General features: G+C 34.7%; 1 protein-coding gene across 3 annotated transcripts in view; it reads right to left on the reverse strand.

Annotated features, from left to right (window-relative positions):
• Positions 1-12,747, reverse strand: part of MAGI2 (membrane associated guanylate kinase, WW and PDZ domain containing 2) — a 1,409,833-nt gene that overhangs the window by 971,144 nt on the left and 425,942 nt on the right. The window lies entirely within an intron of this gene.

Below are 12,747 nucleotides of genomic sequence, written 5' to 3' on the forward strand. Positions count from 1 at the left end.
GACTAAAAACCCAACTCTACATTCTCTACCAAGGTAAATTCCCTGGAGAAAAACTTGATTCTCTAGTGAACATCATACTCTTTAATTTTTATATTTTCAAAAGCTGGTTAGTGTCCAAATGATATCAATTACAAAGGCAATAAACCTTTCTGAATGAGAATTTGATAGCTTCAGTCAGTATTTGAAGTTACTGAGTAATTACTAATTGGAAATTACTAAATTAATTATTTGTTGTCTCTAAGCTTCATATGTGTTTATAGATTTCAAAATGTTTTCAAATGTAATAATTAAATCAAATATGTCAGACATTAATATTTTAAAAGTATATTTTTTGTTCATTGCTTGCAGGTTAAAGCAACTTTTTTAATGGTACCTTTTAAATAAGATTTATACATTGTCGAGGAGCAAATGAATATATTTATGGTATCATTTAGACTTTATGAGCTCTCATATATAAATATACATATATATTTATAAATATTAGAAATATAAAATAAGTGCATCATTTAGGGTTGACTCATAAAATGAATACTGGTATTTGTCTGCAGTAAAATAATGTACTTTTCAAATTTCAGATAGCAAATACACAATACTAACATTTTGAAATTCTGAATTATTTTATATAGATATATAGTTATTGCTTCATTTATATAATTTTCTAAGCAATATATTTCTATACTTGGAAATATTAATTCTTTAGAAACATAAAAGTCACTACTGTCAAATAAATTTGAAGGCAGCAATGACCTCAATCATTATTCTCAATTATTTTGGAAATTATAATGCAGTGTTCTTAGTTCTATTTTATTTCAGTATATTTCTGTATGTTTATTAATTTGCTTAGCTACTAGATGTATCCAATGCTTTTAATTTAGCAGACTCATATATACTATTCAACAGAATTCTCACTTTGAGAAAATTAGTTTTGATCTCCAGATAATCCTTAAAATACAGTTATAATATACAATACCAGTGTTTGAGTTGTTTTATTAATGTCCTATTGACAATAAAAAAGATAATAAAGTACCAGACAACTGTGGAGATGTAGGCTTTTACCATTGGAGGAAGGTTATCTGTATAATTCGGGCAATAAAATTGTCCCTTTCATTTTGGCAAGCATTATTTTATTAATATTGTTATTATTACTTTTACCATGGCTTACTAGTAGGTCATTTAACTTTGTTTAAACTAAGTCTAAACTTTTTAATCCCCATCTGATGCACACTGGAGTGGTTTTGCCTGCAGCAGTAGAAGACCCTATATAGTTACATACTTAACCACAGTGCTCTCGAATAGGAAATTCACCTTGTAACTCGTGGCTAAGGGAGGCTATGACAGTTTGCTGGATATGTATTTACTTTTAATTTAATAGTGACTTGTAGAACAGTTAACCATTATACACAGCAAGGCAATCTTTGTTCATTCGATTTCATACACATGTGAGGATATCCTTACAGAAGACTCCAGGTATGGTTTTCCAAGCAACTCGATCAGTCTGCAGTGATAGCCGTAGCATCTTATCCAGACTGTATTTTGTCACATGCCGTCAGTTACTGCACCGTGTGTATAAATTCTGTGACACACATCAGAGGATATTTGCAAAGACTAATAAAGAGTTAGGCATTTTAAGAAACCAAAGCTGAGGCAATACTATTTAGCACTTAAATGGCATTTTATGTTTTCAAGTTACTTTTGTCTGAATACTAATTAATCCTAAAATTACCATGAAGGTAAATAAAATTATAATTTTTATTCTGGATATTTAAAAAGTTAGGTTGAAAGACTATGTTGTTTTCATTTTTCTATCTATTTTTTACACTACCTATTATTATATACTTGTTTAGGAATCAGTTTCTCGTTAAATAAACACATGAACAACTGATCAACCACAGTAACCTCAGAACACAGATTTGGTGTGTTTGAAGATCATGCATGGAAGACTGGTCCACTTCTTCTCCAATAAACCCATCATTCTCTTTGTTCTACCTCTTGCCCATTCCAACCACTTATTATACCTTTTCCATCTGGTACCCTAGAGATTAGGGAAGTGACGGTCACACAATGCCCTTGTTGTAGAAATGACCATATCAAGGCCATTAGAGTTACAGTGATTTAGCCAAAGCTGTGAAATCAGCACTAAAGCCCCGGTGCACACAAATCTTCATATTGTCTGTCTTCTACCATAGAACTGGTTATCACATACCGTAGTAAGATTTTACTGTATTTTTTAAATTTCCTCTAATTTTGTTTGTTGCTCACTTATTAGTTAACACCTCTATGCAATTTTTCACTTCAGCCATACAAAGATAATCAAAAACATACCAAACTGTGAACAGCTAGGAGTCAGAAGGGCAAGAGGCAGTCTACAGCAGGGTCAGCCTTTCCTGGCTGAGGATTACGGACAGCATGGGAGGGAGCAAGAAATTAAGCAGCAGCCCCGAGGTCTGGTACAATTACCGTTAAACTGAAAGAACCCTAAAAGTGGAACCTTGGAGGAGATTGATTTTCATAAGGAATGTTAACACAGTTTGGGTGGCGAATAAAAAATGCGGCACTTCTTCTAACAAGGCAAGGAGTTGAAATTTTATTGTGTAACTTTACATGGCTTGATGACTTCGGGCAATAGAAAGTGAGAATATTAATGAGTGGGAAAAAGTATAGATATAGGTGTGCTAATGAATACCATTTTAATTGCTAAAGTCTTTCAGGCAATAACTGCTTTCAGAGAAGACCATCCACTTATAATGACTATTATGTCCATTTAACAATGTTAATTCTTAGTGCAGCCAAAATATGACAACTTAATGAGGATTATGTTCCATACATATTGATAACTATTCTAGTCTCTGCATGGAGTCTAACTGAAAAATGATTATCTTATTTTCAAAGCTTATCATTAAATGCAGAATAAAGGACAATGTGGCACTTTTGTTTCATTCATAATGAGCCAACATTACAAGTCACAGGTCTATCTAAGTGACTAAAGTGATCAAGTCCAAGGTGAAAACCAGTAAAACTTCCACAGGATACTATGTAATTTTTACTTCCACTTCTTCTTACCCATTAATCATGTCTGAAAGTCTCCTCTACTGTATAAAATAAAATAGCACGAAGAATTTTATTAAAGACAGTTTCACTTCTTTATTACTTTTAATAAAAGAAACAATCAGCATGCCAACTTGCAGCACTGATGAATCTTACAATAATAAACTTTATGTAGACTATTTTCTTTACTTTGACATAAACACACATGACAAAAGAAAATGTGTTTTATAATTGCATATTTCTCTTCTTTTCAAGAACTGGTCAAGGGGTTAACATATGTTGTTTTAGGATTTACTTTCATAAGAAGGGCATTTTGGGTTGTATTAGTCAGAATCCTAATCTATGCTGTGATATAACAAATGCTGAACTTTCACACTTTAATAGAATGCTCAACTTTGCAAGTTCTAATCTGGCATGTTTAGGTTCACAGTGCAGTCCAGAACAGTCTCTATTTTTTGTGATGGGTATACCAACTCAAATATATGGCCATTAGGTTTACAACAACCGGGCAAGAGAGATGAGGAAGGAAACCAGCTCACAGTTTCCTCAGTAACATTCATTGCCCATAATGAGTCATTTTTTTCCCAAACCAATAAAGAAGGCTGCAAAACATGGAGAAAAATACAATATTCCTTGGGTTCTACATAACCTCTGTCACAATCAAAATTTGATTATTTCCAAGAAATTAAATTCAAACAAAACAAAAGTTTAATTAAATCTGGATAGTTTTTACTTCAGGCGGGCTAATTTTAACCGTAAACAAAAAGCCCAGCCATATATCTGCTAATCTACAAAAGCCTAGGGAAAAAACAATTGCAAAATGAAAAGTTTATTTTCAACAAAAAATATAAAATACCTGAAAACATATTTACTTCCTTTCTTAATCTTGCAGTTAAACCCATTAATTAAAGTACTGTGTTAATTTGTATTTTCCTAATGTTTAATTAATCTTCTGTAAACTTGGCTAGAAGGATTGAAAAAGGAAGATCAATAGACTTGCACAAAATTTTAAAGCTTGTTGCTATTTCAGTGGTGGCTGAAAACATTCTTTATTTACTGTGGAATCTCTAGACTCCTTGGCTATAAATAAAATGACCACTGTGCAATCACCACTCAAAGGAAGTAACAGGATTTTCAGTCTGAATGGCTATTTTGAGTTAACCTCCAATTACAAATTTAAATCCAATATTTGGAGAAGAATGGATTAGAGCTAGGAGGAATTGTAAGGTAAAAAGGCTTAGGTAGATAAATGACAATGTAGAGTAATAATTGATCTGGATCAAAGTGAATCATCAATCTATTGTCAGGGTTTTAAATAAACAGAAATGGAACGGTCCTATAACTCTGTAGCAATGCATGCACACAGGTACTCTGTATATTTTCATTTGTGACTATGTCCAGTATAAGAATACACATCTGAATGGAAACTGTTCTTGTGGAAAAAAAAGGAATCCAGGTCATTTTATCTCATTGACTAAATGTCCAGATTAATTGCACTGCCACTAATTACATTGTGTAATAGTATCAGTTTTGCTGCTACTGTCATTTCTCCTGTAAATAAAAACTACCTTTAACCCAGAAAATTGGCTTTTAGATATATTTCATTATGCTAGTCAAGGCTTAATCACTCATAATATTTTTATTACAGAAATATTTTGGATTGTAATTATCTGTGATGTCTCAAGTAGGAAAAGTGCAAGGGTCTCATGGGAAGTGTTCTGGTTTACTTGGATGCTGCCGAATTCAATTCATGAAACATTTTATTTTGGAGGGTTGATGGAAGATATGATAGTGCAATGGGCTAGGAGGAAGAGAAAATCTTAGAGGCATACTTCCAAAGATGTTATAGACTATAAATTTGAGATTGATCTCAGTATCCAGAATTCAGAATAAAAATCTTACATAATTGGTTCTGAATGTATCTTTCTGCCCTTCTAGCCTATTGTTATCATTCTCCCTTTTAGGACATTCTTGTTACCGTGACCAGGAAGTTTAAAGTTCAGTGCTTACAATTTTTCTCTCATACTTTGTAGGGGCACTACCAACCCTTAACTAATTGATTCTCCTCTATGTCTCTGACATATACTAGTACACTTTCTCTACAGTGACGGTTCTCAAGTGGGAAGATTTTTGCCTTTTAAAGGGATATTTGACAATATGTGGAGACATTTTTGGTTTTGACAACTTGAAGTGCAGCTGTCAACTTATGGGTAGGAGCCAGGGATGTTGCTAAACATCCTACAATACACAGTACAATCCCAACAATAAAGAATTATCTACCCAAAGTATTAATAGTACCAGTTTTGAGAAACCATGCTCTAGAGATCTTATTACGGTTAATCTGCATATACAGCAGTTTTACTTGCTCAGGAGTTATTTTGAATCTTAAAAGTGACTGTACCAAAAATATTTTCACACATTAAGTATAGATTTCAGGTTTAAATAGTAAAAGTAACGTTATTGTCCCTTCTCCAAGAACTTAACAAAAACTCATTGTATTCACAAGTAGTGACTACTGTTATAGTCATCTTCCTAAAATATAAGTCTGATCTGTTAACCATCCCTTATAAAGATTTTTGTAGTAATAGCCAAATTTAGTGAGTATTTAATTTCTGTGAGGCATTGTTCTGATGACCTTCTTTTAATAATCGCAATATTTTTATGAGGTAAGTACTATTTCATCCCCATTTTACAAATGATGAAAATGAGTCACAGAGAATCTATCTAGTTTACTAAGGCCACCTAGTTAGAAAATGGTGGAATTGAATTTATCTATCTATCTATCTATCTATCTATCTATCTATCTATCTATCTATCATCTATCTATCATCTATCTATCTATCTAAAATGTCTCTTAAAAACCTTTATTGAACACCTTTCCCATTTATAGCATTGAGGCATACTTGATACTTGATTAAAAATGTCTGAAAGTTTGTAAATAGGCCCCTATTGCCTTCAGAGCTAGTAATCCCAATCAGAAAGGGATTTAATATTGTAGTAAAATTTATAGGAAAACAGGAGTCAGCGGGGTTGATTATTCCTTCTGGAGCTTTGTAGGGTGATTATGCAAATCCAGTATGAGGACTGCTTTCTTGGTGAGGAAGACAATGTATCAACTTAGCACCTGAAACTAAGAGGATAAGTTTTCATGGATCATCATGAAATTCATGATGTCATACAAATTCATTGAAGACTGTTGGTCTTAAATCAACTTGAATGATGTACTTAGAACTCTTTTGAGATTCTTAGAGAGATACTTTAATATTTAAGGATATTAAAATAAATTTTTGTATCAATGTTAGCTTATCTTAGTTTCCTACATTTGAGCATTTTTAAGCAAAGAAAAATATTTTAAAAATATCATTAAAAAGCAAGCATGGCATATATATACTTATAGAAGTCATCTCTGTCCCTTAGGATTATAACTATTCGAAATATCTCAGAATAATAAACAAAGTTCACTGAGGTAGTCTCTGATGTAAATAGGATTAAAAGGTGAAGAGAAAGTAAAGAGAGAAGAAAACATTTCAACTTTGTATTAAAACTCTGATAACTTAGTGTCAATCTTACAAAGTACATGTTTTACATTGTGTATTTGTGTCTGTGCAGGCACACATGCATATTTGCTAGAAAAAGATGTTTCACAATCCTTTGAAATAGCTGGAATTTAAATTAAAGTAGCATATTATGTCATATAACATGGCCATAATTAACGTAGGATGGACTTTAACATGCTACAAACAATAAAAAGAATAAAGTTCAAACTATTCTCATCAGCTTTATATTCTCTGTAAATCTTCACCTTCTTTCCTTCTTCTGACTTTCCACCCAATACCTTGAAACATAAAAACTTCACCTCTGTTATACTCATGCTCATTACCGGCGCTGAAGATTTACTCAAAAGGTTTGCTCGGCTGTGATGTCCTTCTGGCTCCCACTGCCTGTTGAACCTTGTTTGATTTCCAAAGCTGACTTAAAAGTCTTGCCCTTTGGCTGAAGGTTTTTCTGCCCAGTTGCTATAGCTCATAATAATATGATATTTATAGTGCTTATTAACTGAGGGGAAATGTGGGCTTTAAGCATCTATTCTGTAATAGGATGATAGACAGTAATAGAAACATAAATTAATATGAGATAGATAAAAGATAAATCTGAAGTTTACTTATCAGATATATGTAACCCTGAACTGAGCATAAATTTTCAATATGTAACATGTATACAATACCTACCTGCACAAGTGCTATGTATATTCTATTGTCTTACTGACAGGAGAGACTTTATGAAATATACATGCATATATATACATGTATATACACATTTTCATATAGATATAAATACATATCTATAGGTGCTTTATATATAAATACATGTTTGTGTATGCATATATCTGTATATGTATAAAGGCCAATATACATATATGTATATATAAATACACATGTATTATTATCCATATTTATTGTTATCAAGAGAAAAACTGTCTAACTTTCAACTCTGGCTCTGTCAAGCATAAGCTAAATGATCTTGGGCTACTTACTTAACTTGATGAGCCTCATTTCCATTTCCTCCTTCTTAATAATGAAGAGAGCATTCATGGACTAATAGGCCCTGTGCTTGACATAACTCTAGGCTTCCTGAGAACACAAGCAGAGATGGACGATCTCAATAGACCCTAATTAGACTTTCTTTATTACCAAAGTTCCACTGAAGAAAACATGAATTCATGTTTCAGAGATTTTGGAAGACCCAGATTTATTCTAGGGTCGAAAATGTGTGCCCCCAGCTAGTAACTGTGACTAAGTTTAACACCACAGGGCAACCCAAGAAGACTTTTACTAGGATTGCTATGATAGTGGATTTTCTTTCTTTCCTTATTTCTCTTTTTTCCTTCTTAATCTGCTCCCAATTAATAAGAAATCTGAAGTGCAAATTAATATAATACCAGGTGTGAAGAATTCCCCAAGCTGGATTTATAGTTCCATCCTTCTTGGTCTATAACTTTGTTAAACCTAACCATTTATTGATTATAGTTCAAAAAAGATAAACTAATTCAATTTTCTAATAATTAATTATATCCCAAAGTCTTGAGGCTGGCTACAAGGCTTAACTTTGACAAGTATAGTTATGTTACCTTTGTTACTTATAGATATTTTGGTTATTCAATTGCAAAATGAAAAAGAAAATGATATTTGTTTACCTAGATTTGAACTTGTAGCAAAGATAAATCCCTAGAGTATAGGGCCCATGTTATTTTTTACTTTACATAATTTTTATTTTTAATTACAGGTGAGATAAAATATTATATTAGTTTCAGGTGTACAATAAAGAAATTAGAAATTTATATAACTTACTAAGTGATAACCCCAATAAATATAGTACCCATCTGACACCATACATAATTTTTAAAATGTTATTGGCTATATTCTCTATACTACATTGTACATCCATGTGACTACTCTGTAACTACAAATTTGTACTTCTTAATCCTTCATCTTTTTCACCAATCCTCCCATCCCCACTCCCATATTAAAAAAGACACTTCAATTTTTCTTGTAATAGTAGTTTAAGATTCTCTCTTTGTCTGTAACTGTTGGCATTTTAATTTGGATATGTTTTGGTGTGGGCCTTTTTGGGGTCACCTTGTTTAGGATTGTCTGTGCTTCCTTCACTTGTATTTGTATTTCCTTCGCCAGATTCAGAAAGTTTTCTGTCATTATTTTTCATGTAGGTTTTCAATTCCTTGCTCTGTTTTCTCCTTCTGGCATCCCCATGATGTGAAATTTGGTATGCTTGCAGTTGTCCTAGAAGCTCCTTATATTATCTTCATTATTTTTTTATTCTTTTTATTTTCTTTTTGTTGTTCTGATTGGGTTTTTTCTGCTTCCTTGTCCTTCAAATCTCTGCTTTGGTGCTCTGCTTCTTCTGCTTCATTGTTGATTCCCTCTAATGCATTCTTCATTTCAGTTAGTATATTCTTTATTTCTGACTAGTTCTTTTTTATGTTTTCTAGTGCCATTTTTATTGTTTCCTTTGTCTTTGTTGATGGTGTCACTAAGCTTATCTACTCTTCCCCTAAATTCATTGAGCATTTTTATAATATTATTTTGAACTCTGCATCTAGATTGCTAATCTCCATTTGTTTAGTTCTTTTTCTGGAGTTTTGTCTTATTTTTTTATTTGGGCCATGTTTCTTTGTCTCTTTATTTAGGCAGTCTCCTTGTTTTGGTTTCTATGTATTAGATAAAACTTGGTCTTGTAGGCTTGGTAGAGAAGCCTTATGCAGTAGGGGTTCTGTAGGGTCCAGTGGTACATCCTTCCCAATCATCCAGCAGGCAGTTCAGGTGCCCCCTTCCCTGCATGGGCCATGTACACCCTCTTATTGTAGATGAGCCTTGATTGTTGTTGGCATGTCAATGAGAGGGATTTATCTCCAGGCAAATTGCCTGCAAGGACTGGCTATGACCACTGTGGAGGATCAGCTGTGCAGGGGCCCACCCCATAGAGCAGAACTTGATTAAGGCTCTACTTCCTAGTGAGTCTGCCCCTTGAGTGTGTCGCTTGTGGAGGTGGCACTGGGCCTTCTAGGAGGTGCAGACTAAAGTCAGCTGCACCCTATGTCCATCCTGGAGCTAGGTGGCATGAGCTACAGAACAATTGGCAGGTGGATGCTACTTTTGCTAGGTATAGCTGTGCTCAGGAAAGGCCAAGCTGTGAACCAAAGCTGGCTTCTGCTAGTGTCAGGCCTGGGGCCAGTTAGTGAGAGGGATGTGGCACACCAAAGCCAGATGATGCTTGTTTGAGAGATTTTAGGAAAGTGCGAAGCATGAGCCTTGACAGGCCATTTGTATAGAAAAAACAGTGGAAACAGCTTGGTTGGGCCTACAAGTTGGGTGGGGAAGGGTCTCAGGGAATCTTTAGGGAGGGGAAAACAGTGCTGTCAGGTTGTTGTCAGATATGGTGCCCACCTGCTGGCTCTGTGTGGGCAGGGCTCATCAAAGGAACAATGGTTTCTGCCTGCCCTTCTGTCTGGGAGAAAGGTGCCCTCTAGCTCACGCCTTTATACCAGACAAGTCAGTTTCTCTTTGTATGGCCCTGGTGCCTTTCCAGCTGTTGCCCCAGCACTGGAGTTCAGAGCAAGTGAGTCTGGGTAAGTTCATGAGCTGGACTTAAGGGGGAAAGCCTGGGTCTCCAGAAGCCTTCAGTCTCACTCGGCCACAATTCCCGCTGCGTTTTGGGGCCAGAAGTTACAGAGACTTTTCTTCCTAACACTGGAAGCCTGGGCTGGGGATTCTAGTGTGGAGCTGGGACCCCTTGCTCTTCAATGGGGACCTCCACAGCCAAGATACCCCTCCCAATTTTTATTCACCACAGATGGGTTTAGATCAGCCTGTTCCACATCTGCCCCACCTGACAGTCTTGATGTGGTTTTCTCTTTGTATCCCGGGTTGTAGAACTTCTGGATTTCTGGTGGTTATGAATGATAGTTGTTCTATAGCTTAGTTGGAATTCTGATGTGGTTGTGGGAGAAGTGCATACAGTTCTGTGTTTACTGATCTGCCATCTTGACCAGAATTTCAGGACTCGTGTGTCAATCATTCCATATTTCCTGCATCTACCAGGTCATGTGCACATAGCAGCTCTCAGTGTTAGTTGGACCGAATTAAAGTTACAATATATAAAAATCACTTTGAATTTAACAGGTTATTATTAGGTATATTGATGACACTTTGAATTAACAACCGCACTTCTCACAACCAATGAATTTTAAAGAAAACCTTTTACGGATATAAGCATCATCAGTAGGAAAATAACATCCAACCTACAGGATAATAGCAATTAAAATTTTATATTTGTTTCAAAGAATCAGATGTCTCTCTTCCAAAGTCAATGTTAGGTCTACCAAACTGGCTTAAATACAAGATTTCCAAATTGCACTTGATCACGTTTTCCTTGTTTGTGCATATTTTATGTATTTCACTCTGCCAAAAGATTTGTAGCAGGACCCCTTAATGAACTTTGAGGTAAAGGAATGACGTTGGGACCTACAGAAAGCTGCCAACATTGACCTGTCTTCACAGATGTTGTACCACTTAGTGCTGGAAGCATCTTACATCTTTCAAACTACAATTAATTTTTTGTAGTGCTTCGAATAATATATTCAGCTCCTCACTCTTAATTAAGATTCCTTTTCTTGCTCCAAGTTTCAATTATGTCCTGAAAGCAATTTTTGTCAATTGCTTTTTCATGTGAGAAATATGACTATGAACTAAATTTTGTTAGTGTTATACTCATACTTTTAATAATAAAATTGTCAACAAAAAGTGAACAAGACTCTTCCACTTGTTTAAAATATCCCATTCTATACATAAAGTAGAACAATTCCAGAATACACTGATAATAAGTATCTTGGTTTTCTAAAAAACAAATGTATCTCCCTGGCAGCTTTGATATAACCAGTTACTATAATGTACATGAATCATTAAGAGCTTGAGTAATAGTAATTGGACAAAAATAAAATTCAAGAAAAAAAGATAACACATAGAGCATCCATCAAAGATGGATTTAAATTTTTTTCAATTATAGTTTACATTCAATATGATTTTGTATTAGTTTTAGGTGTACAGCATAGCAGTTAGACAATTATATACTTTATAAAGTATTCCCCCTCAAAAAAGAGGCAGAATTTTCACTCCCCATTTAAAAAAAAAGAGCTTGAGTGTAACTAGAAAAGTAAAAACCTTACTTTAAAAATGCACTGTAGATATTTTCACTATAAATGATAATTATTTATGTTAGTATTTGAGTATAAATTAACTTTATAAAGATATAAAACATAGAGCAGTATTTAAAGAGCAATAATTCTAAGACACTGATACCATGTGCCTATTGCTTTATCATTAAAAAGGGGAAGATGCTTAATGATGGTATCTTCTTTCTTGGAGATGTGATGGTTTCTGCAGCACAGGTCTAGTCTCCATCTGCCTGATTCTTCAGTGTGAAGAGACAATTGTAGTAATTGTAGCCACAATGGCAATTTCTTAATTCTGGCTGTGTGAAATTTGTGATCTTCTCTATTCTGACTTTTTGAATCAAAGCTGTAGGCCTCAGAGGTAGCAGTTACCCTGGTAAGGCAGTTCTACATCTTTTGACTGTTATTCATGAGGACCTATTCTGCAACCCTCTCCTTTACATTTTTCCAGCAGTTTTTTAAACAGCCAATCCCCTAAATCTCATCCTTTTTAAAATACCTTGCATGGTTTTATTTCCTGGGCTGAACTCTGAATGACATATTACCCACCGTTTTGCTTTATGGAATTGAAAACCAATCATATAATTCTTTGACATTGAAAGCAATAAAAAGAGAAGGAAGTTTGGCTGCCTCTTCACTGGTTCCTTAATGGTTTAAGTGGGCCCTAGATATCAAACGTATATATTGACCTAAATCCCTTGAGTTAGAATTGGGGCATTTACCCAGAATCCAGGGAGAATAAGTAAGCTGGGAGGACCCCTATGGACATGTCATTCTATGTGTTCCTGGGATCAATGACATTGTGTTAAGTGTGTAACCGTGAACTCTGCTCGCAGAGCCAGTTGGAGGACTTGGGATCTGAGAAGTTGTCACAGCCCTGGGCCACAGGTAACAGCTGAGTCACTGGAGCACCAGTAACACCAAGATGGGAAAGTGGTGCTTCTCTTCAGCAAGAG

The sequence above is a fragment of the Artibeus jamaicensis genome, unplaced genomic scaffold, assembly GCF_021234435.1.
Source record: "Artibeus jamaicensis isolate MK-2021 breed Jamaican fruit bat unplaced genomic scaffold, CSHL_Jam_final contig_518, whole genome shotgun sequence".
Taxonomy (NCBI): domain Eukaryota; kingdom Metazoa; phylum Chordata; class Mammalia; order Chiroptera; family Phyllostomidae; genus Artibeus; species Artibeus jamaicensis.